General features: G+C 38.7%; 1 protein-coding gene across 5 annotated transcripts in view; it reads right to left on the reverse strand.

Annotated features, from left to right (window-relative positions):
• Positions 1-26,003, reverse strand: part of IPCEF1 (interaction protein for cytohesin exchange factors 1) — a 169,967-nt gene that overhangs the window by 92,387 nt on the left and 51,577 nt on the right. The window lies entirely within an intron of this gene.

Here is a 26,003-nt window from a genome sequence, read left to right on the forward strand (position 1 = left end):
CAACTTCTGTTTAAGTATGTATTTTTTGCTGAAATGTATAAAATCATCAATGAAAGTTTTTGAAGCAATATATATATGTATATATGTATATATGTATATATACATATAAATAATTGGATAAAAATCTATGGAGTAGTAGAATGAGAATAGGAGCTCCACAGGGGAAGAAAACACAGTAATGTAAATTTAAACTCCAAAGATGACTTTTTTAAAAAAATATATGTGACATACCAAATCTCTGTGCTATCTCTATCACATAGGTTATATTTAAAAAGAAATATAACCTTTTTACTATCAAGATTTTTCATATGTCAGAAGTGACATCTTTTGCAACTGTTTAACCAAACATACAATAAAAACTCTAGGTGACAATATAAGGTGTCAAGGAGTACATAGGGCTTCCAAATTACTTTCTGGGTAGACAACCAAAATGATAGGTTTCAAAACTACTACCCACACAGGGATTAGGGTCCAACATTGCACTCTGCCACTTGTTAAATGTGGAAACTTACTAAAATCGCTTAATTTGCCTGCATAGTAGACACCACATATGTGAAACAGAAATAATAACCAGCTCAGAGATTTTGTGAGAATTAAATGAAATATCATATGAGAAACCTGCAAGACCCAATGCGTGTTCACCAAGTGGTAGCAATTATCTTGAATGGGAGCAATTACCTGGAAATGGCTTTGTTATAGAAAACTATTCTTCCTGATGGAATTAGCACACCACTATAGGATGTGAGCAAGTGTGATAACAGGTTTCATCAAATAAAATAGCGTTTACTCTTCAAGGTTGATTAAACTCCCTAACCTACTCTCCTAGAGACATTTCTGGTACCTTGTTTCAGAGTTTAAGGGTTTAAGGAAATAATTTTCTCAGTCCCATTTGAGACGGTTATCTTCCTTAAAAAAACAACTCCTTAACACACCACCACATGAGACTCCGCCAAAACAATGAGGCTGTAAATACTTTAAGTTTGTGGAATGAAATCAAATGTATTTCTGATAAGCTCTGTAACTGAAAAGTGGAAAACCCATTTCATTACCAAATAGATAATAAAGCTAATCCCAAAGAAGATAAATTCCTTAATATATACTGGTTGTTAGGGACTGAATGAATGTGTTCTCCAACCCCACCCAAAATTCATAGGTTGAAAATTAATCCCTGTGATGGGTTGGAGGTGGGGTCTTTGGGAGCTGACAGTGGACTTCTCATAATTGGGATTAAGGCTCTTAAAGAGGCCAGAGAGCTAGTTAGCTCCCTGTCTTTCTACCACGTGAAGAGACAGGAAGAGTGGGCAATCTACAACCCGGAAGAGATCTCTTACCAGAACCCAACCATGATGGCCCCTTGATTTGAACTCCCAGCTTCCAGAACTATGACAAATAAATTTGTGTTGTTGACAAGACACCCAGTTATGGTATTTCAGTATAGAAGCCCAAGCTGACTAGGACGCCAGTGAAGAATCATTCTATTTTGTTTAAGGCACAAACAAAATTCAAGTTTATTCTAGCAACATATTTCAAAAATTGTTTAGCAAATTAGTTAAGTTAGAAATATGGACTCTGGTCTTATATCGTTTTAAAACCAGAAAAGAAACCAGAAATATCAACATGCAACCAATGCTCTATTGATAAAGAAGGCAACTGCTCGTATAGTTGGTATTTTTTTTTAAAGAACAATGAAAGAAATTCACTAAAGGCAGTTATTGGTTCAACTGATCCCAAAATAACAGCCTTGATTATTCTCCTCCAGACTTTACAATCTCTGGGATGATGTTGCAAAATAAGCACCATGCCTAGCTTTAAAGGTTTTTGAAAAGAAGACAATGTAGATGAGCACCAGGTGTTATATGGAATTTATCTGAATCACTATACTGTACACCTGAACTAATATTACACTGTATTTTAATTACCTGGAATTTAAATAAAAACTTTTTTTTTAAGATTTTATTTATTTATGTGACAGAGAGACAGCCAGCGAGAGAGGGAACACAGCAGGAGAGTGGGAGAGGAAGAAGCAGGCTCCCAGCGGAGGAGCCCGATGCGGGACTTGATCCCGGAACGCCGGGATCACGCCCTGAGCTGAAGGCAGACGCTTAACAACTGCGCTACCCAGGCACCCCTAAATAAAAACTTAAAAAAAAAAAACTATATTTTTTTTTATTAAAGATAGTGTTTCAGGTAGAATAAACTATGACCTAGGTTTATTCTTTTTTTTCACAGACCGAGACAACTCTGAACTAAAATTTTAAAAATTTAATTATTAACATATTATCATAGCATGCTTATCCTTAAAATCACAACACTAGCATTTGACAAGATATTCTCAGAGCAGCAAACAAATTTATAGAAAGTCCATGAACAAAGGCAAACAATGTGCATTATCCAGGAACCAGAGTTAGAGAGGAAATAGAAAATGCTGGTCACCCTGGAGGCAGAAGTCTCAGACATCAAAAAGCATGTTATACGTGTGGTAACAAACTTAACTAGCAGTGAGAACCATAAGCAAACATCTTCTGTTACACGGTAGTCCGTCAAAGCAACGCCATGGGAAGCAAGAGAGAAAATCCATCTTTGCTCATATATAAATGCAAAGGACATGAAATAATCCATTAGTTTTGCCAATTAGCAGGAGATCTCTTGTTAAGGCAGAGGAAGAGAGAAGGAGGCAAAACACAAGATAACCCCCCTGTGAACACATACACAATGATGTATGGGGGGGATGGTCTGGAGTTGTTCCTTGGCCCAGGAAATTCATGAAAGGAAAAATGGCTTAACCAAACTATCTCATTTTCTTTTTTAAGATTTTTTTCTTTTTAGGATTTATTTATTCTGGTGGAGGAGGGGCAGAAGCAGAGGGAGAGAGAAACTCAAGCAGACTCCACCCTCAACGCAGAGCCCAACCTGGGGCTCCACGCGGGACTCGATCTCACGACCCTGAGATCACAACCTGAGCTGAGACCAAGAGTCATACGCTTAACCAACTGTGCCACCCAGGTGCCCCCATCTTTTCTTTTAAATTTAAGCTCCATTGTCATCCTGATTCCAATCCATTTCCTGCATGCTTTTAAACATCTTATTCTTTCTTTCTCTCTCATTTATTTTCTCTTTTTATTGTTAACTTTTCCACTCATTTTGCTACATTTCTGGTCTCGCTCCTCTTTGAGGATGAACTGACAGATGGTTTTCAGAGCCATAGCTTTTTTTAAACAGAAACTATGATGATTAAAATTACTTTATTTTCAACACCACTAAAATACTGTGATACATCATCTGAAGAGACTGGCAGACCTCTCTCACTTGTCCTTCTTGCATTCCCACAGAAGCTGTCAGTCCCGACAATCAAGACTCAGACAGAAAAATCTACAAATCTTAGCAAGGAAAGCTTTTCTTTCAGCCAATCATGTCAATCTCTGCTCCCAAGGGACCATTTCACCATGGTAACAAGCGCGGCAAACTGTAAGACATCCCGAACAATCTGCCTCTTTTACCTCCTGAAGAACCTGCACCAAATACAAGTGGCTATTGGCCATGCTCCTGGGGGTGGCATGAAACTCCTTTGTGGACTTCAAGGGTCTCTGGCCCTTCCCTGAGCTTCCAGAACCCAAAATTTCAAAGATTATGGTCTGCACCCCCGCATGCCCTTAGGGCTCAGGCAAGTGGGCAGAGCCATGCTGATCTCCCAGTGGGGCCATGGCAGGTCACCCTGTGCCCATGGCTCCCAACCGAGGCACTTTCCCTTTCCCAGCTCATAGAGTTGACCAGATACCGGAAGAGACTCAACTCTGTGGGACTGATTCTATTCCCATGACTGTCTTAAATTCCATAATGTCAGCCCTGTAAGTGATTGCTCCCACAGACCTTCCAGAATTAGGCTTGCACACTGACTTTTGGCTATTCTAATTATTTCTGTAGGCAGGGGTCCTGCAAAACATATTTGCACACACCCTCCTAAACACACATATGCACGTACACACTAGCAAAAGCCTTGTACAACAATGCAGATAAAATAAATAGGTAATAAAATAGGTAATAAAAAGGTATCCTGCAGGATACCTGCCTCCTCTCCTAGGCCAGTGACAGATCCCAGGAACTTCTAGGAGACAGTCATTCTAAGATTCAGTCTATCTGTGTGTTTAGGTCCAATCTAAGAGATTTGTGACTGAAACCCAAGGAACCTCCTCCAAGGTTTGTACTACCACCAAGATGCTCCATCAGGTAGGGAAAGGGTCACGAGGCCTATGATGAGGCCACAGGAAACACTGGGAGCCGCTAGACAAAGTATCAAGGATTAGATCCACTACAGTCTGACCCAGGAACATACCCTGGTTCTCTACAATGGCAGCCCCTAAGTCACGACACCTGGTGCCTTCACTCCAGTTTATGGGAGTAAGAGCAGATGCAGTGCTCTAAGCTGGACCAGACAAGGATGGCAAGGGATGGCCCTTACTTTTCTGCAATTTGCACCCCTAAATTTCTCTATTATTCTTTATTCTACAAGAAGAATAATCAGATTTTCTCTCTATGAAGAATAGTACATTTTTCTGCGTGTAAAATCCAGACTGCACGGGCACTGCTCTGAGGCAGCCAACCACTCTAATTCAGCTTTCCCGAATGACCTGCCACTGAATGCTTTCCACAAAAGTTAATAGAGTATACCCTCCATAGTGCAGTGGTCCCTACCACAGGACCATTGTTGGCTGGAAGAAAGCCAGAAAAAGAAAAACTATGACACAAGCTGCCTGCTGTTTGCACTTGTTGCTGTGGAGTTGAGCCAAGATTCCCTTTTTGTCTGGCTAGCTCTTTCGCTGGGAAATATCACTTTAACAGCCCTTACGATTTTGCAGAGGTAGTGTGCCAAGCCTTGTCAGACAAGAGAGGTAGAGACCATTAAGAACTAAACTCCTGTGCATAATAATGGGAAGGCTTCCTTTATTAAGAATGGGGTGACTGGAGTGATATTACCCGGATGGTGACATAAATTGTTCCTTATTTTGCTTCCCCTCACAAGAGGAACAAGTAACATTCAAGAACAAGACACCACTGAGAGAATCCTGGAGCATAAGGGTGAGACCGAAGGAGCCCCCTGCACCTCAACGACCAAGACCATGCCTTAGAAGGGTAAGAGAAGAGGCTACATGTTGACTACATTGCCCCTCCCCCAGGACGGGGCCACACAATGTGCAGAGGTCCGCCTGAGTCTCTAGTTCCTTCAGTGGCAAAAGAGAACCCAGGGGGACAACCGGCCTCCCCCAGCACTGTGAGTCACTTTGTAGGAGCTTCTACTCTGAAAGTGCACCATAAGGATGGCAGAGGAATCTGCGGGGCCCAGCCACCAAAAATCTGACTGTGAGGGAGAAGTTGGGAGGGGCCTGCAACAACCAGCACACAGATCCTGGCAAACCAAGTTCATGCCTGCAGTGCCAGGTAGTAATCCCAACCAGCGGCTTTGTTCACCTGTAGAACCAAGCTGGGACTGCACTCTGACAGGGAACTCTGGGGGGTGCAGGTCTGTCTGTTTGGGATCCTAAAACAAGTTTTGCCAGCCCCAGAGCTGTTTTGCCCACACCCAGGCAAGATGCTGAGTCAGAGCCCCACCTGCTGCAGAGAGTGCCTTCCAGCCCCATCTGATGAAAAAGGCTGATGACAAGTCCTGGAAGTTGTGCAGCCCAGTGGCCCTGGAGCCAAGAGGCAGGTGGAGAGAGCCAATTTCCTGCAGAGCAACGCCAGTACCAAGTGTGGAGGCTTCCTGTGCTATATGTGGGCAGGGCATTCATTCATAGTCAAGGCTGAGGGTAGCTCCTGGTCCCTCCCAACCAGACAGCCTATTTGGAAAGTTGAGGATAGCCTGGAATGGCTCCTCCCCTCCCACCCAGGCAAGGGGGCTGAGACATAGCCTCACCAGCTGTGGAGAGTGTCTTCTGGCCCCATCAAAGGAGAAGGGCTGGTGAAAACAACTGGAAGCTGTCTGTGCAGCCCAAGGGTCCTTGAGTCAAGAGTAGGGCAGACAGAGCCAGCAGTTTGCAGAGCAAAGCCAGTGGCCCTGTTTGGCCAGGGAACTTAGGGTTCAGGTCGGCTTGAGTTAAGACAACAAAGAGGCTTTAGAGCTGCTTCCACTACACTTGGGCAGGGAATCTAATTCATAGCCCTACTTACTCGTCACTGAAGACAGCCTTCAGCCTGTCCGACAAGAGCTTAACCAGAGCACACACAGAGCTGCACAGTACTCCCAACAGCCCTGCATACAATGGCACTGGAACAGAGAGCACAGCCAGTGGCTTTCCTCATCTGCAGAGCAAAAGTTGTGGATTCACCTGACCAGGGAATTCAGTGCACCCTCAGGCCTAATTCAGGTCCCCAAACAATAAGCCATATAGGCCTGGGCCCTGGCCTACTCTCCTCCCAGGGCTAGGAAGCTAATTTATAACCTCAGCTACTATTAAATACAGTACCCAGTCCCAACCATCTAGTAAGCCTAACCAAAGAATTCAGGTAACTGTGAGACCTATCCTACAGCCTCACTTGGGTAAGGAACCAAACCAGTACTCCTATGAAACTGTTCTCAACCAGTGGCACACCCCCCATTTCCATCATCAGAGTTCAAACAGTTGCCTCACCCCAAATAGACAATAGCAGGTCTCACCTGCCCAAAGACAGAACCAGGAGACACACCTAGAAACCCAAACTAAGCTAACTGGTAAAAAAACTGCCTCTGCCAAAGCAAACTTGTAAAGTCTGGAAAAGGAGCCCTATATTCAAACGTACAGACACCGACATAAGGAAATAAGGATCACCAAAAAATCAGGTAAATATGACACCACCAAAAGAAACTGATAAACCTCTAATAATTGGCCCAAAAGAAATGGATATCACTAAATTTTACACCTGAAACTAATATTACACTGTATGCTAACTAACTGGAATTTAAATAAAAACTTGAAGGAAAAAAAAGTAATAATATCTATGAACTGTGAGACAAAGAATTCAGAATAATCTCCTTTGGAAAGTTTAGTGAACTATAAGAAAACACAGATAGACAAAGAAAATTAAGAAAACATGCATGAACAAAATGGGAATTGTGAAGGAAACAGAAACCACAAAAAAAAGAAAGAAAGAAAAATCCTCAAGTTGAAAACTGTAATAACTGAAGACTTTAATAGAGTTTCAAAAGTAGACATGACCATGCAGAAGAAAGAATCAGTGATCTGCATGATAGGACATCAGAAATTATCCAGTCAGGGGCACCTGGGTGGCTCAGTCATTAAGCCTCTGCCTTTGGCTCAGGGCGTGATCCCTGGTGTTCTGGGATTGAGCCCAGCATCAGGCTCCTCCGCTGAGAGCCTGCTTCTTCCTCTCCCACTCCCTCTGCTTGTGTTCCCTCTCTCACTGGCTGTCTCTCTCTCTGTCAAATAAATAAATAAAATCTTAAAAAAAAAAAAAAAAGAAAGAAATTATCCAGTCAGAAGAGCAAAATAAAAAGGAATGAAAAAGAATGAAGAAAGCCTATGGGAATTATAGGACACAATTAAAGAAAACAACAACAACAATATTTGCATTATGGAATTCCAGAAGAAGAGAAAGAGAAAGGGACAGAAAGTATATTTGAAGAAATAATGGTGAAAACCTTTCTGAACCTGGTAAAAAAAATAGACATCCAGATCCGTGAGTCCTGAAGGATACCAAATATGTTAGACCTAAATAGGACTACACCGAGACACGTTATAATTAAATTGTCAGAAGCCAAAGACAGGGGTGCCTGGGTGGCTCAGTTGGTTAAGTGGCTGCCTTCATCTCAGGTCATGATCTCAGGATCCTGGGATCAAGTCCCACGTCAGGCTCCCTGCTTAGTAGGGAGTCTGCTTCACCCTCTCCTGCTCCCCCTGCTTGTGCTCTCTCTCCCTCTGTCAAATAAATAAATAAAATCTTAAAAAAAAAAAAAAACCAAAGACAAAGAATTTTAAGAGCAGGAAGAGAAAAGAGAGATGTTATATACAAGGGAACCCCCATGGAAAGGGATGACATATTCAAAATATCGAAAGAAAGTAACTATCAACGAAGAATTCTATACCTTGTGAACCTGTCCTTCAGAATGAAGAGAGATAGAGACTTCTCTGAACAAATAAAACTGAGGGAGTTCATTACAACCAACCTGCCTTACAAGAAATGTTAAAGGGCGTTCTTTGAGTGGAAGTAAAAGAATGCTAATTACCAGCATAAAAATACAAAAAAGTAGTATAAATTTCACTGGCAACAGTACATATATAGTCATAGTTAGATTTTGCAGTATGGTGATAATGGTACATAACTCACAACTCTAGTTTAAAATTTTAAAAAATGAATGTAGCAAAATAACCATAAATACAATAATCGGATTTTACTTACACAATATAAAAACACGTAAATTATAACAGCAATAACCTAAATGTGAGGGGGATAAAAAATAAAAATGTAAAGTATACAAACTCTATTGAAGTTAATTCATTATCAAATTTAAAAGTTGAAGATATTTTATGTAAGCCTCCTGCTAACTGCAAGGGGAAATCATAATCATGCAAACAGATATGATAAAGATGTCCAAGCATATAGATACCCCAAGACATCAAACCACACACAAAAAGGACAGCAGGATAAGAAACAAGGAACAATGGATCTAGAAAACAACCAGAAAACCATTAACAAAATGGCAGTAGTAAGTTTTTATTTATCAAAAATTATTTTACATGCAAAAGGATTAAAGTCTTTGATCAAAAGACGTAGAATGGCCGAATGTATAAAATAACAAGGTCCAACAATGTGCTGCATATGAGATACTCACTTGAGCTTTAAAGACACACCTATACTGAGAGTAAAGGGATGGAAAAAGACATTTTAAGTAAATGGTAACCAAAAAAAGCAAGGGTAGCTATATTTATATCAGACAAAATAGACTTTAAACTAAAAATAGGTAAAAGAGACAAAGAAGGACATTATATAATGATTAGGGGGTCAACACCTCAAGACAACGTAATAGTTGTAAATACTTATATGCTCAACCTCAGAGCACCTAAAGATATAAAGCAAAAACTAACAGAACTAAAAGGAGACATAAACAGTAATGCAATAATAGTTGGGAACTTTAATACCCCACTTTCAACAGTGTATAGGTCATCCAGACAGAGAATCAATGAGGAAACAGCAAATTGGAACATTACTAATGGATCTAACAGACATATTGAGAACATTCTATTCAACAACAGCAGAATACACATTCTTCTCAAGCACTCATAGAACATTTTCTAAGATAGACCATATGTTAGGCCGCAAAACAAGTCTTAACATATTCAAGAAGATAGAAATGATACTAAGTATCTTCTCTGACCACAATATCATGAAACTAGAAATCAATAACAAGAGGAAAACTGGAAAATTCACGAACACAGGAAAATTAAACAGCACTCTCCTAAACAACCAATGACCCACAGAAGAAATTAAAGGGGAAATAAAAGTTTCCAAAAATGGAAATACAACATGCGAGAACTCATGAGATGCAGCAAAGGCAGTTCTAAGAGGGAAGTTCATAGCAATAAATGCCTACGATATGAAGCAAGAAAGATCCCAAATACATAATCTAACTTTACATCTTAAAGAACTGGAAAAAGAAGGACAAACTGAGCAGAAAAAATAACAATTAGAGCAGAAATAAATGAAATAGAGAAGAGAAAGACAATAGAAAATATTAACCAAACTTAGAGTTGGTTCTTTGAGAAGATAAAATTGACAAACCCTTAGCTAGATTAAGCAAGAAAAAAAGGGAAAAGACTCAAATCAAAAAAATTATAAATAAAAAAGGAGACATTACAACTGATACCACAGAAGTTCTAAGGATAATAAGAGGTTATTATGAAGAGGCTATAGGCCAATAAACTGGACAATTTAGAAGAAATGGAAAAATTTTAAAAACATATTACTTACCAAGACTGAATCAGGAAGAAACAGAAAATCTGAATAGAACAGTTACCAGTAAGGATATTGAATCAGTAATAAAAATGTTCCAACAAAGAAAGCCCAGGACCAGGTGGCTTCAGTTGTGACTTTTGCCAAATATATAAAGAATTAACACCAATCCTTCTCTATTTTTTTTAAAGATTTTATTTATTTATTTGCCAGAGAGAGAGTGAGAGCAAGAGAGAGAGCAAGAGAGCACAAGCAGGAGGAGCAGCAGGCAGAGGGAGAAGCAGGCTCCCCACTGAGCAAGGAGCCCAATGCGGGACTCAATCCCAGGGTCCTGGTCCTGGGATCATGACCTGAGCCCAGTGCAGATGCTTAACAGACTGAGCCACCCAGGTGTCCTAACACCAATTCTTCTCAAACTCTTCCAAAAAGTCAAAGAGGAGAGAAGCCTCTCAAAATGACTTCACAAGGCCAGCATTATCCTGATACCAAACCAGTAAAAACACTCACTATTAGAAGAGAAAACTACAAGTCAATATCCCTGATGAATTTAGATGGAAAAATTCTCAATAAAATACTCCAAACCAAATTCAGCAGCATATTAAAGGATCATTCACTATGATCAAGTGGAATTTATCCCTAGGATGCAAGAATAGTTCAAATCAATAGTGTACACAGCAAACATTTATAAGAGGATCATACAATCATCTCCATTTACACAGAAAAAGCAAACAAAATTCAGCATCCATTCAAAACAAAAACTCAACAAATTACATATAGAAGGAACATAACTCCACATACTAAAGGCCAAATATGGCAAACCCACAGCTAACATCATACTGTTGATGTTGGTGAAAAGATGAAAGATTTTTCTCTAAGATCAATACTGAGACAAGGGTGCCCACTCTCACCACGCGTTGTATTCAACATAGTATTGGAAGTTCTAGCTAGAGCCACCAGTCAATAAAAAGAAATAAAAGGTATCAGAATTGGAAAAGAAGTAGTAAAACTGTCTCTATTTGTGGACAGCATACTTTTGTATAAAGAAAACCTAAAGGGGCGCCTGGGTGGCACAGCGGTTAAGCGTCTGCCTTCGGCCCAGGGCGTGATCCCGGCGTTATGGGATCGAGCCCCACATCAGGCTCCTCCTCTATGAGCCTACTTCTTCCTCTCCCACTCCCCCTGCTTGTGTTCCCTCTCTCGCTGTCTGTCTCTCTGTCAAATAAATAAATAAAATCTTTAAAAAAAAAATAAAGAAAGAAAGAAAACCTAAAGACTCAACCAAAAAACTGTTAGATCTAATCAATGAATTTAGCAAAGTTACAGGATACAAAACTGATATAAAAATCAGTAGTGTTTCTGTACACTACAATAAGATTTCTAGAAAAGAAATAATCGCATTTACAATAAAATACTTAGTAATAAATTTAAGGAGGTGAAAGATCTCTAAACTGAAAGCTACAAGACATTGAAAAAAGAAATTGAAGAATATACAAATAAATGGAAAGGTATTCTGTGTTCACAGCCTGGAAGAATTAATATTGTTAAAATGTCAGTACCACCAAAGCCATCTATAGATTCAGTGCAGTCCCTATCAAAATTCCAATGGCATTTTTTAGAGTAGAGAAAACACCCCTAAAATTGATATGGAAAACTAAAGACCCCAAGTAGCCAAAGAAATCTTCAGAAGGAACAAAGCAAGAGGTACCACACTCCCCAACTTCAAGCTGTACTATAAAGCTATCCTCATCAAAACAGTACAGTAATGGCATAAAAATACACAAATAGACCACTAGAATAGAGCCCAGAAATAAACCCAACATATATGGTTAACTAACATTTGACAAGGGAGGCAAGGATACTCAGTGGAGAAAAGACAATCTCTTCAATAAATATTGCTAAATAATTGGATATCAAATGTAAAAGAATGAAACTGAACCCATACATTAACAGGTGAAAGAGGGACAGTTAAGTATCTTCCAAATTCAGAAGGCATTTTGAGACCAAAAAACAAAGTAAGCCACCCACACTGTTTGCACAGTTTTACTGGCACTTACTGATGGTGAGATTGGGCAGATAGATGACCCAGTCCCTACTCAGCTATTCTCCAGAAAGTGCAGACCTTAACCCACAGCTTTTGTAGAGTGAGGGGCATTATGGTGAGGTCAAAAGGTAGTTATCTAAAGTGGTGTCTTCTGTGTGCCAGAGAGAAGCTCAAAACAAGCCTTCCTGCATTCCAGTGAGGGCATACATTAACATCCAACAGGCCTGGAACACATAGCCCTAACGGGGTTATTGTGCAGACATGAACAAGGGCCAAAGATGGAGTCAGTATTGTCAGCACTCCTACACCACATCTTTCACCACCCATGGAAATTAATTTGGAATAGGTTAAAGTCCTAAATGGAATACCTAAAACCATTAGTCTCCTAGAAGAAAATAGAAGGAACAAAGCTTCCTGACATGGGTCTTCATAATGATTTCTTGGATATGACACCTGGAGTACAAGCAACAAAATAAAAAATAAACAAGTGGGACCAAATCAAACTAAGAAGCTTTTGCACAACCAAAGAACCCATCAACGAAGCAAAAAGACAAACCTACAGAATGGGAAAAAATACTTCCAAACCATGTACCTGATAAAGGATTAATATCCAAAACATAGGAAGAACTTCTACAACTCAAGAGCAAAAGGAACAAATAATCCAATCAAAAAATGGGCAAAGGACCTGAACAGACATTTCTCCAAATGAAAGGTCGACAGGTACATGAAAAGATGCTCAACATCACTAGTCATTAGGAAAATGCAAATTAAAACCACAATGAGCTGTCACCTCCTGCCGGTTAGAAGAGCCACTCACCATCAAAAAGACAAGAGATGTTGGCAAGTATGTGGAGAAAGGGAACCCTTGTGCACTGCGGGTAGGAATGTAAATTGGTACGGTCACTATGGAGAACAGTATGGAGGTGCCTCAAAAAACTAAAAATAGAATTACCATATGATCCAGTAATTCCACTTCTGAGTATTTATCTGAAGGAAATCAAAACACTAACTTAAAAAGATATCAGCACTCCCTGTTCATAGTATTTTCACAATAATCAAGACACAGAAACAACCTAAATGTCCTAAATAGATGAATGGATAAAGAAGTTTTGGTGCGTATGTATATATGCAATGAAATATTATTCAGCCATAAAAAAAGGAAATCCTGCTATTTGGGACAACAGGGATGGACCTTGAAAGTGTTACACTGAGTAGAATAAGTCAGACAAAGACAAGATCTCACTTATATGTGAATCTAAAAAAAAAAAAAAAAAAGGAAAACTCGTAGAAAAAGAGATCAGACTTGGCGTTACCAGAAGCAGGGAGTGGGGGAGGGGGGATTGGAGGACAGTGGTCAAAAAGCACCAACTTCCTGTTACAAGATATATAAGTGCTAGAGATATAAGGTACACCATGATGGCTGACTAACACTGTTGTATGACATATAAGAAAGTTGTTAAGAGGAAATTCTAGAAGTTATCATCACAAGGAGAATTTTTTTTTCCTTTATTCTTCTGTTCTTTCTGGGTTGTTTGTTGTTGTTGTTGTTGTTACTGTATTTATAGAAGATGGATGTTTGCTAAAGCAATTTGAGTAATCATTTCATAATATATGTTAGTCGAACCATTATGCTGTCAGGGATACAGTCAATAATATTGTAATAAGTTTGTATGGTGACTGATGGAACTAGACATCATGGTGATCATTTCATCATTTATATCAGTATTGAATTACTATGTGGTACACCTGAAACTATTACGTTATATGTCAACCATATTTCAATAAAAAAAAAAAAACTATCGTGCTGTATACCTTGAACTTATACAGTGATGTTGTCATTTATTTCTCAGGAAAAAAAAACTGGGAAAAAAGTTTTAAAGAATAGGGTGACTTCTCTTAGAGACTCTTACATGATATTTGGCAGAATTATTGCAAACTGTTTGTAGTCTGCATATCAACTCTGTAAAGTAACATCACCTATACTTGTACAAAGAAACCGACATACAGAGCAGGTAGACCACCTACATGCCACAGCTAGCCTGTTAGGAAGTCAGAATTGGAATTCAGGTCTTCAGACTCCAGGCTCAGGGCCCTATGGACATTAGCAGTGTTGTCTCTTATAATAATCTTGGCCTTTTTAATGTCATAGCAACACGCTTAATTTTTCTGCAACTGTACTCATTACATTCTTGCAGGATGAAAGAGAGTGCCTAAATTATTTACCAAATTTGGGCAATTCAAAGGGGGCATATATGACTTAAAGTAATTGATACCTTGTACTCAAAGGGCCATGTGCGACCACAGATTGGCTGCCACTGGGTAATTTTGAAGGATCTGATCAGGAAGGACTAGAGCTCCTAGAAAGAGACATTGGAGAGCCAAACACAGCTTGTTTGGAAATGGAGTATCCTTGCCAAGGCTTCGTTCAGGAATAATGTGGGGCTGACCTCCTGGTCCTCATCCTAAATGGGCTGGCGCTTCCCTCACCTCAGCCTGCCAACCCCCCCCCTCACCCCCCACCCCCCACCCCCCCGGCGGTGTAAGTACCTGAATTTTGCATCTGCGGACAATCCTGGGTTAAGGTTTCCAAAACTTCTAACGCAAGAGTGAGAGAGATGTAGCCAAGACACATCTTTTTATCCTTTCGGAAGAATTGTTACATTAAAGTCATCCCTAAATACCCTCAAATTAAGACATTTGTTGACAAATCCGTGTAACAATTTCCTTCAAGAATAGACGAGCTTTGTCTAGCTGGAATGATAACATGTATGCAAAGAGACACCTAGTGGCCCAACATGTAAGAACGCTATTTAGCTAGAGACCAAAGACTGAAACATTATTTGACTCCCTCATTTAACATTCTTTTGATTTCAATGGGGCTTTTTCTTTTTTTAACTACTAGCATTCTAAACCGAGAAATTTCAGTTTTATGAAAGAATATTTTGTGTTTCTTTCTAAAGGAAGTGTTTGCTCCTCTATTTGTTTTTTAATTCGGCAATCTTACTGCATAAAGTCCTGAGAAGCAATACAAAAATTACAGGGTAGACTGTAATTGGCCAGACACTTGAGTTCACCTTTCCCTGAACACATGTATATTATTTTTCTGTTTCCATCCCTTTCTAGACTTTGTGTGTGAGATTTTCCATTTGTCTTTGGGTTATTTTATTCTTGCTTTTAATTCAGTAAAGCCAAAGACCTTTTTTTTCCCAGCCAGCTTCCTGTGGTCCGCCCAGCTTCCTGTGGCCCGCCCAGCCTCGTTACTTCACACTGCCTTTCTCACTCACACCTCACCTACACAGTTTTATACCCACCTCCTCACAGTCAACTTACATGTGCACCTGCCACGCTTCCACCACCCTACATAACATCATCTAACCTCAAAAGTAAAAGTCTGTCATCACAAAAAACAAGGAATCATCAATTTTTTCTTTACCCTGTAGTACGAAAATTTGGTTATGCCCTGAGTTTAGATGAGAAATTGTTTTTAAATAGATATGTTTAATTGCAATTTATATAACCTCAGGGACTCAGACTCATAGGATTTTAGATCTGAAAGAAATAGACTTATTCTGGGGGCAGCCAAATGACATTTATAAATTCTGATTACTCTGAGACGGCCATGCCATAAAAACGCAGATGGCTAGTCCCAGGAGGATGAAGTGCCGTGTGCAGAAGACAAAGAATGCTGTAGATGTGTAGATGAATGAGTGATCTTAGAAGTAGATTCTCCTCCCAACCACTCCAGCTAAAACCGGGTGGAGCAGAGATGAGCCGCCAAGCCTACCCCTTTCCAAATCCTATCATGGGCAAAACAAAGAGGTCCTTACTCCACGATTTTCAATAAGTAAAGTGGTCCTTATTTCTTCCATCACATATCTGATGGTAAAATGTTGAAACCTTTTTCTTTAATATTAGGAATAAACCAAAGATGTTCACCATCATTCAACCACATTGTATTAGAAGGGCTCATTAAAAAAATTATAAAAATTATAATGATTAAAAATAAGAAATTAAGACAGTATTTTCAGATGATATCACACGTGGAAAAGAACCTACCCATGAATTATTAAAACTAAAGAGTGGACATAGAAGCGTTGCTAGATATGTAAAAATCAATATCATTTCTATATAGCCACAACAAATAGCATGAAAATAAAATTTTTAAGAAAATACATATACAGCAACATCATTAAATTTCACATACATTAGAATGAATCTAACAAAAGATGTGTAATACTTCCATGAAGAAATCTGTAAATCTATAAAACATTATGGAAAGAAATTAAAGAACACTTAAATAAATGGAAAGATATGTCATGTTCATTAATTAGTTTATAATACTCAAGAGTGTAAAGATGACTATGATTAGTGTTTTTAATTTGCTGTTAATTTTACTATCTTATGGTTATAAGGATATTATCCTACCTTTTCTTCCAGAACTTTCATTGTCTGCCTTTCATATTAGATTGACAATCTACTTACAATTGATTTTTTAAGCTTTATTTATTAATTTTTAGAGAAGAGGGAGGGGTAGGGGAAGAGGGAGAGAGAGAATCTTAAGCAGACTCTGCTGAGTGCAGAGTCTGACATGGGGCTTGATCTCACAACCCTGAGACCATGACCTGAGCTGAAGCCAAGAGTCGGACACTTAACCAACTGAGCCATCCAGGTGCTCCTCTACTTACAATTGATTTTTGATCATAGCTTCAGATAAGAATAAAGTTTCATTTTTAAAATTAATAACTAGCTGTTTGAGTATCGTTTATCGAAAACACGTCCACTTCCTTATCGGCTCTAACCATAAAGGAAAAGCTTCAAAAGTTGGAAAACACTGAAATTCAGAATTTCCACTCACCCAAAGACAGCATTAGGGATTGTAAAAGCAAATAAATGAATGAGAAAGCCATGTGCAATACATGTAGCCTGTACAGTCCTACACCAGAATGTGTGAAGGAGTCCTATAAATCAATAAGAAACAAGCAAAAAAACCCAAGAGAAAAATGGAAAAAGACTTACTAGCCATTTTACAAAGGAGGATATCAATTAACCAAGTATGTATGAAAAGGTGCTTAACCTCATTAACAATCAGGAAAATGCAAGGCAAAACTGCCAAAATCATGAAATTTTAAAAGACTGACACTACCATGTGTCAACAACATTGTAAAGCCAATGAAAGAACTCTCAAACACTACTATTGGGAGTGTCAATCGGGGCAACCATTCTGGAAAGCTATTTAGCAATATCTGCCAAAGGGGATCGTGTGCATAGTCTATGGTCCATAAATTTGACTGTTCGATGCACATGCGTCAGATATGCATGCACCTGTACACTGAACACACGTGTAACAATGTCTCTAGCAGCTCTATTAATAATAGCCAAAAAGTTCAAAACAACTCAAATGTTCATCAACAGGAACACAGATGGATTGTGGTATAGTCATATAATGGAACACTACTTAGCAATAAAAAGGGAAAAAACTACTTCTACTCACAGTCACATAATACTGAGAGAAAGAAGCCAAACACAAAAGAATATAAACAGGCAAAACTAGATTATACAGTTTAGCAAAGTACACTTGGGTCATAACACTATACAGGAATTCAAGGAAGCAACGAATTACCACAAATGGCAAAAGAGTGGTTACCTTTGGGAAGATGGCAAAGATTTATTGGAAGAGGCACAAGAGGAGATTCCAGAGTTCTGACAGTATTCTTTTTTTTTTTTTTTAAGATTTTATTTATTTATTTGAAAGAGAGGGAGAGAAAGCACAAGCAGAGGGGAGGGGCAGAGGGAAATGGCGAGGGACAAGCAGACTCCCCGCTGAGCAGGGAGCCTGACAAAGGGCTCGATTCCAGGACCCTGAGATCATGACCTGAGCCAAAGTCAGACACTTGACCAACTGAATCACCCAGGTGCCCCGACAGTATTCTATTTCTTGACTCACATAGTCTAGAATTCGTGCTTTGTGATAAATCACTGAGATGTTCAAATTTGTCTATTTGCTCTTCTGTATTTAGATTTTATTTAACATAATGTATTTTATATTGCAAAACAGAAGTTATTTTAAAAACCAAGCTCTAACAATATGTATCTAAAAGAAGAAAAACAGAAAACAAAAGGATATGGAACGTTAAAAATGAAAAGATGGAAACAGATATCCAGCAAACATAAAGGAAAAGCAAACTGTGGTGAAGATTTTAATATCTGAAAATATAAAATTTGTACACATATATGTATATTTACCGTGCATTGTTAAACATACATTTAATAGGGAAAGATGTTACAAGCCAGTAAAAAAACAAAGCCAGAAAATATAACCTTCATAAACATAAATATATTGCCTCAAAATACATCAAGCAACCATAATTCATAAAACTGGAAAAAGAAGTAAATAAGTTGGCAACTACAGTTGAAGATTATAGCACCCATCTCCCAGAAATCAAAGCAGACAAGAAGTAAACAGAAATGCAGATGACACAAATTAGTAAATTTCAGAGACACAGAATTCTGTACTTGAGAAATACACACATTTCCATCACACATGGTATGTTATCAAAAATTGACAAAGTACTATATTACAACAGAAGTCTTGATAAGTTGCACAGAATCAATTTAACACAGCTTATGTTCTCTGATTATAGTGCTTTAATTGTAGAAATTAATAGTGAAAACATAGCTTTAAAATGTCTATATATCTGGAAACAAAATCTCACACTACTAAAAAACATTGATTCGAAATGAATCAAGAAGGAAATCAAATGGGAAATATTTAGAATTTATCACCATTGAAAACACTACACATCAAAATCTTTAGGGCACGGAACTAAAGCATTTTTTAGGGGGAACTGTATACCTTAAATACATTTATCAGAATACAAGAGGGAATGAAAGCAAATAAGCTAAAAGCTCAACACATGAAACTGGAAAAATAGCAAACCAAGGAAGAAATAGGAAAAATAAAGGCAGAAATGAATGAAATAGAAAAATAAGGAGAAGATTAATAAACCACGAAGCTAGTTCTTTGGACAAGAACTAATAAAATAGAACTCCAGCAAGACTGATGAAGGGGGGAGGGGGTTCTAGATACAAATAAAAACTTCTGAGTGACAGCTCTTAGCCTGCCAATTATTCAGCCTGAAATCAACTTCGAAAATTTCATTTGGATGCAGGCAAACAGTTAAGAAGAAATCTAATATAGAGAGATTGCTTGATAACCCATCTTGCAACCTGCTCTCCTAAAAGAAGTAAAATATTTTTTGCCCAAATCTAGCTATTCTTTCATACAGTGGTCAGTGAAAGCAAAAATCTAACTGAAATTGGAAACAAATGATGTAGAAAAGCAGAAAAAACAATTTTTTTCCTGTAAGTTTTTCCAGGCAAAATTACCTAACAATTAAAGATTAGTGTAACATATAAGGATAATTATACACACTCAAAATTCAAAATCAAACAAATTAGAAAATTACTGTCCTGTTTCAGAGTCTGCTCCATTCTTCCACCTACTCATCTTATCCCCTTTTAACAGAGGCCCCATTTCTCAATGCTCACCAGAAGGATCTTTTTTTGGACATTGATTAATTTTTGTCTGACCGCCTCCTTTTCTTTCCCCTCCTGTGGCACTGTCAATCATATGGCCCCGCATCCCCCAAACAGGAGCAAGCATATGGCTTAGGTTTGCCAACGATTCACTCATTTATCAAATATTTATTGGCTAACCATGTAGCAAGCACAGTTTTAGAGCCTGAAGATACAACCCTGAAGAGATAAAACCTCCTTACCCTCATGGGGTTTATATTTCATGGGGGTAGACAATTAACAAAATAAATAAGTAAAATCAATGGCATATGAGATGGAGATAAATGAAAATAAAATAGGGATGAGTATTATAGAGGGTTGTCATGTTTTTTAAAGATTTTATTTACTTTTTTGACAGAGAGACAGCCAGCGAGAGAGGGAGCACAAGCAGGGGGAGTGGGAGAGGAAGAAGCAGGCTCATAGCGGAGGAGCCTGATGTGGGGCTCGATCCCGGAACGCCGGGATCATGCCCTGAGCCGAAGGCAGACGCTTAACCGCTGTGCCACCCAGGCGCCCCGAGGGTTGTCATTTTAAATGCAAGAATGGGAACAGTCTCACTAAACAGGTGGCATTTCAGTGAAGACCAAGTAGAGGTAAGGAAGCAGTCAATGGAAATCCAAGGGTGAGCGGTCAGGGTGAGAGAACAGCCAAGGCAGAGGCCTGAATTGGGACTGAGAGTGTGTCTAGTACACGTAAGGCACAGCAAGGGGGCCAGCATGGTAGAGGCTGAGTGTGCAATGGGCGGAGAGAGGTAGGAGATGAGGTCAGAGGGATGATGGGAGGCCAACTCATGCAGATCGTGGGTGGTCTTTTGAGCTATTGCTGAAGACTTTGGCTTTTCTTGAAGTGAAACAGGCAAGCTTTATAGAGTTTGACCTGACACACATGTTAACAGCTCTGGCTCCAGCACTGAGAAGAGACTGAAGGAAGCAAAGACATAAACCCAGAGGCCAGTTAAGAGGGTTCTACACTAATCTGGAGAAGATGTGAGAATGCCTTGGACCACAGTGAGGGGAGTAGAGGTGGTAAGAAGTAAATGGACAAAAGTACTTAACACGTTGGCCACAATGGACAATTCAGAGAAGAGTAAATGAACTAAGGCCAGCTAGGAAATTCTACCTGAAATATTGGGAAAGTGTCTTGTCATTTTTTCTGGGATTTGAGCCAAGAGCACAGGGCAAGCCTGGAATTAGCAGTGGCCATCTTGGTGAGTCAGTAGGGAGAACAGAGAAAAAAAAACAAAACAGTGGAAAGAGAGCTCGGGGAAAGAGGTGAAAAAAGAAATCTTCCTGTGCCACAAAATGCTGAACTAGACATACTGAAGAAGATGAGGAGCTGAATATGATTTGTGGAACTTCAAAATATCAAAGGCATACAAAGAATCCTAAAAGGTTAGGGACACCTGGGTGACTCAGTCGGTTAAGTGTCTGCCTTTAGCTCAGGTTATGATCCGAGGGTCCTGGGATCAAGTCCCGCATCAGGCTCCCTGCTCAGTGGGGCTCCTGCTTCTCCCTCTGCCTGCTGCTCCCCCTGCTTATGCTCTTTCTCTGACAAATAATAAATAAAAATCTTTAAAAAAAAAAAAAGAATCCTAGAAGTTTACAGACAGGATAAACTGGTATTATTTACAAAAAACATAAATAAGAATAACATCAGATCTCTTACAGGCAACATGGAACGTTAGAGGGTATTGGAGCAATGCTTCAAAGTTCTGAATCAAAATAAATATGTCACTGTCCATATCCAAGCACACAATCAATCGTGAGGGCAAAACAAAGACACTTGCAGACATGTCTATTCTCCATGTACCTGATATGAAAATAGTGCTTGATAAAATATTTCAATAAATAGAAAAAGAAATTTAAGGGGTGCCTGGGTGGCACAGCGGTTAAGCGTATGCCTTCGGCTCAGGGCATGATCCCCACATCATGGGATCTAGCCCCACATCAGGCTCCTCCGCTATGAGCCTGCTTCTTCCTCTCCCACTCCCCCTGCTGTGTTCCCTCTCTCGCTGGCTGTCTCTATCTCTGTCAAATAAATAAATAAAATCTTAAAAAAAAAAGAAAGAAAAAAATTTAAGGAGAAAAACATGAGATATAAGAAAGTCAAAGAAAAAAAATCCATGAGATTAAGTTTCAGGAAAAGGTGACCATACAATGGGAAAAAATGTATAAAATAAATTAAGGACAATCTATTAAAACTGATCTAAAGTATGGTTTCTTATCTCCAGTTCAATATCCCTTGCACTAATTTTGCAATCAATCCTTACAGCATTTGGAGTTCCATTTAATTTCAAGTTATGGTTTTATAGAAAAGAAAAAGAAATAATAAAATATGACTAATAATACAAATGAAACCTATAGATGCATTGACATGTGAAGGCCATTTTTTCCATAGACATTTTTTCCATGGTTGATTATATGTATACCTTCACTGACTCCTTTTCAATAATCCTTGTTTTATTTAGTCCTACCTAAAATTAGCACATAAAAAAGTGAAATTGATTTAAAACATGAAAATTACTTACCTATTTAGTAAAACATAAGGACTTATGAATGTGACTGATTTAGGAAGGACAATTGTTCTGCAGCGACGCCTAATCCAAGACTTTCCAGCAAAACTCATCAAAGAGGAAATCATTGGTCCTCATTAAATCTAGTTTTTCTCTCCTCCCTCATCCCCCAGGAAGACCACCAGCCCTAGGTTGTTGGGAGAGGCCATGGGACTAGTTCTGGCTCATGGCTCTGGGTGGAGGAGATATGCGTCACTTCCAGTCTGGAGAAGAGTATGAGTGCCCCACATTGTCTCTGCCCCTGTCACAGCAAACCCTGAAGCCACCTGTTGCCATGGTGGTGCCAGAAGGAGGTTGAGCTCCCATCAGCTTGCACCTCCGAGAGACCGTGCGGAGAAGAGGGGTCTTCACCTTCTCATATGAACAGCACTGAACATACAGCGTGAATAAGAAATAAAAATTCCTTGTGTTAAACCACTGAGGTTTCAGGGTGTATTTGCTGCCACAGCATAACCTAGCCTCGGGTAAGAGCTCCCCGTGCCTCACGAATCGCTTGCAAAAGCCTTTGTGAAATTTCTTCAAGTTATGTTTAAATTTTTCCTGTGTAAACTGACATACACCCAAGGTCATTAGAGCCTTTTTCGAACACTTTAGTTGGAAAGTGGTTGTATTAGGAAAGACATTGATATTTCTATGGAGTATAATAAACTAAGGAAAAATGAAATGTCTGACAACCAGAGTACTTTTGCTCCCTGAGTAACCTTATGCTTCCTCCTCCCTTCGCTCACTGTCCATAAACAATAAATGCAGAAGATTTTCTGAGAAAATGCCCCACTAATTTGTGGAAATAACCTCAAAAGACTTTGAGATTTTCAGCTAATAACCTCTCAGTTTTGGAATTGGATTCTGTCCCTTGGAAAGCTGTATCTGTATTTTTGAACCAAAATTTAAGAAAACACAAATATTATTTAACCAGAAAAAATACCACAAATGTTAACCTGTTCTCTTGATAATTTGAAAAGCTTGCAGATTCTGTTTCAAACCCCAATATAAGTATTTTTTCAGCTAACCAATTCTCTCTTTGTAACCCAGTTGTCCCCATTCCTGTTCACATTGGAGTATTTTGTGCAAAAAAAAAAAAAAAAAAAAATTATGAGCCTTCAGAAGAAAACATATGTGGTCATCTATTCCTTAACTGCCAGCACACAGGACTTTAACATAGAGTTTATTTTAAACTAAGCCAAGAAATCCTTGGAGTCCAAGTTGTTTTTCCTTTAGAGGTATGAAACTTGGCCCCACATGTTTCTGTTCTGGAAAAAATCCATTGACGCTCTGAATCACGTGGTAACATAAATTAACATTAGGCTGGTTTTAGAACATAACCCTCATAGGCACAGCAGGAAAAAATGAACTGGAAAAATATAACCTTGTGTTCAAAATCTATTCCCTTAAAACTTCACCATATTCTCTGCCCGGAAGGAATATGTCAAAATAATTAGACAAGCATTCTGTACTTAAGAACCCTGTGATGTGTTGGTGGGAATGTAAAATGGTATAGCTGTTGTGGAAAAAAATTTAAAATTTAAAATAGAATGAACATATGACCCATCAATTCCACTTCTGAGTATTTACCCACAGTATTGCAAGCAGGGTCTCAATGAGATATTTATACATCTATGTTCACAGCAACATTATTCGTAAGAGCTACAATGTGGAAGCAACCCAAGTGTCTATCAACAGATACATGGTTAAGCAACATGTGGTATACACACACGATGGAATATTATTCAGCCTTTTAAAGGAAGGAAATTCTGACCTGTGCTACAGCATGAATGAGCCTTGAGGGCATTACGCTAAGCAAAATAAGCCAGTCACGAAAAGAAAAATACTGTACAATTCCACTTATATGAAGTACTTACTAGTACTTCAAAATCATAAAGACAAGAAGTATAGTGGTGGTTACCAGCGGCTGGGTGGAGGGAGAATAGAGAGTTTTTGTTTAATGGGTGTAAAGTTTTAGCTCTACAAGGTGAAGAGAGTTCTGGGGATGGATGGTGGTGATGGCTGCACAGTAGCATGAATGCATATAATACCACTGGATGTGAATGTATTTAATATTTAATAGAAAATGGTTCACATGGTAAATTTTATAGTATGGGTGTTTTGCCACAATTTTAAAAAGTGAAGAAAATTCTGTGAAGAACTCAAAATAATCACGGGACCAGAAATGTAGTCATCTGTAAGTAAGAACTAATCATGAACTCTCCACTCTCATTATATGCATTTGGACTAAGAATCATGCCTTTAACGTATCAGAGTGATTCTAAAAACAAAGGTCCTTTACCATTGCTTAATGACAATGGTAAAGATGAAAATTACTAATATGCTTTTGTATTAAGTTGGAGGGTGTTTTATTATCCTAGTAGCTGGTTTAAGACTTTCTCTTAGGTGAACGTCTAACTTTGCTAGGAAAATACTATAATAAGCCCCTTTGTTGTAAAATCTGAGATCCAGAAGTGTTTGAATGCATGCAGAAAGGCCTGTGTGAGGCCATGAGAGGACACTGGAAAATCAAGCCCAGAAAATGGAATGATAGAAGTGTCACCCACAACGTTGGGGTAAGTAGAAAGCAATAAAGAGTCTGAACTTTGTTTTCATGTTGGTTTCAGGTAGAACCAAGACAGCATCAAAATACTTGAAGAGATCGGTTACTGGAAACTCAGAGAAATCATTGCCAGAAGCACTCCACTCTTAAAGGTCATAAATTTGGGTGATTGATGAGAAACGTATAACAATTTCTAAGAGCCTCAGATGCCCCAGCTGATGACAATGTCATTCATTCATCTCTCATAACTAACATTGATTGAGTGCCTAACTGTATACAAAGTACTGTTCTAAGAGCTACGGTCATACTAACTCATTAAATCCTTACACCAACTTTTTGAGGTATTTGTACTATCTCCATTCACCAAGGGGGAAAGTAAGCCACATAAATGTTAAATGACATGACCAAGGTCACATAGTTTAGTAAGTGCCAGAGATGAGATCAAACCCAGACCATCTGAGTTCAGAGACTGTCGTTTTCACCACTACCCTGTCTCTGATTTTGTTCAGTGCAAGAATTTCTATAATGCTTAGCAAAACTCAGATTCTAATTGGTCATTGGCTCAGTATCATCTTCCATAAGAATTATCAAGTTTTATGAAGTTTTATAGTACAAGAGACCATAGAGTTCATCTTACCTAGTCTTTCTGCCAATGCAGGTTTCCCTCATAACATACCTTTTTCTGACAACAAGCCAGCCTCTTTCTAGATACCTTTGATAATGAGGAGGCCCCTAATCTGAGGATCAAAAGTGTTTTGCTAGAAAAAATACTTGACAACTTTTAGAGATGGCAAAATCCACCAATTTTTGTCAATACCTTTGGGTAACCAGTTTGCAAACCATCAACAAAAAGTGTCACTTAAAATTCCTCAATGAAACATCAAATGTTATGGTGAATAAAGGGTTCTTTACCATAGAAGGCGATGTGAGAGTATTATTGACTTAGTCACACAATCTGTCTCATGAATAAATGCATATCTTAAGCATACCCATGTTGAAACAATAGGACTTCATGTGTTTGAAGACATCTTAACAGCAAGCATATGCACCAAAACTAATTTTTTTTTTTTTGGTCATTGAGTTGGAAAACCACAAAAAATGGGTTTCAACAACTCCAGAAGGAAAAGAGAGGGCAATGCTCACCAAAAAGAATGGGGGTGACTAATGGGTCATGGGTAGCAATGTTTAAAAGACAGTTGGGATATAATTGGGAGTGGTAGAAAGTGCCTATCAGGGGTAATGGTGATTGTTATTATTGTGGTTTGGCTCATAGAAAAATAATAGCACTTAAATTAATATACTAATATTTTCTGAAAAATTATCAGATTTTC

This window comes from Ursus americanus, chromosome 11 (assembly GCF_024610735.1).
Source record: "Ursus americanus isolate L20-20 chromosome 11, mUrsAme1.1.p, whole genome shotgun sequence".
In the NCBI taxonomy this organism is placed as follows: Eukaryota; Metazoa; Chordata; class Mammalia; order Carnivora; family Ursidae; genus Ursus; species Ursus americanus.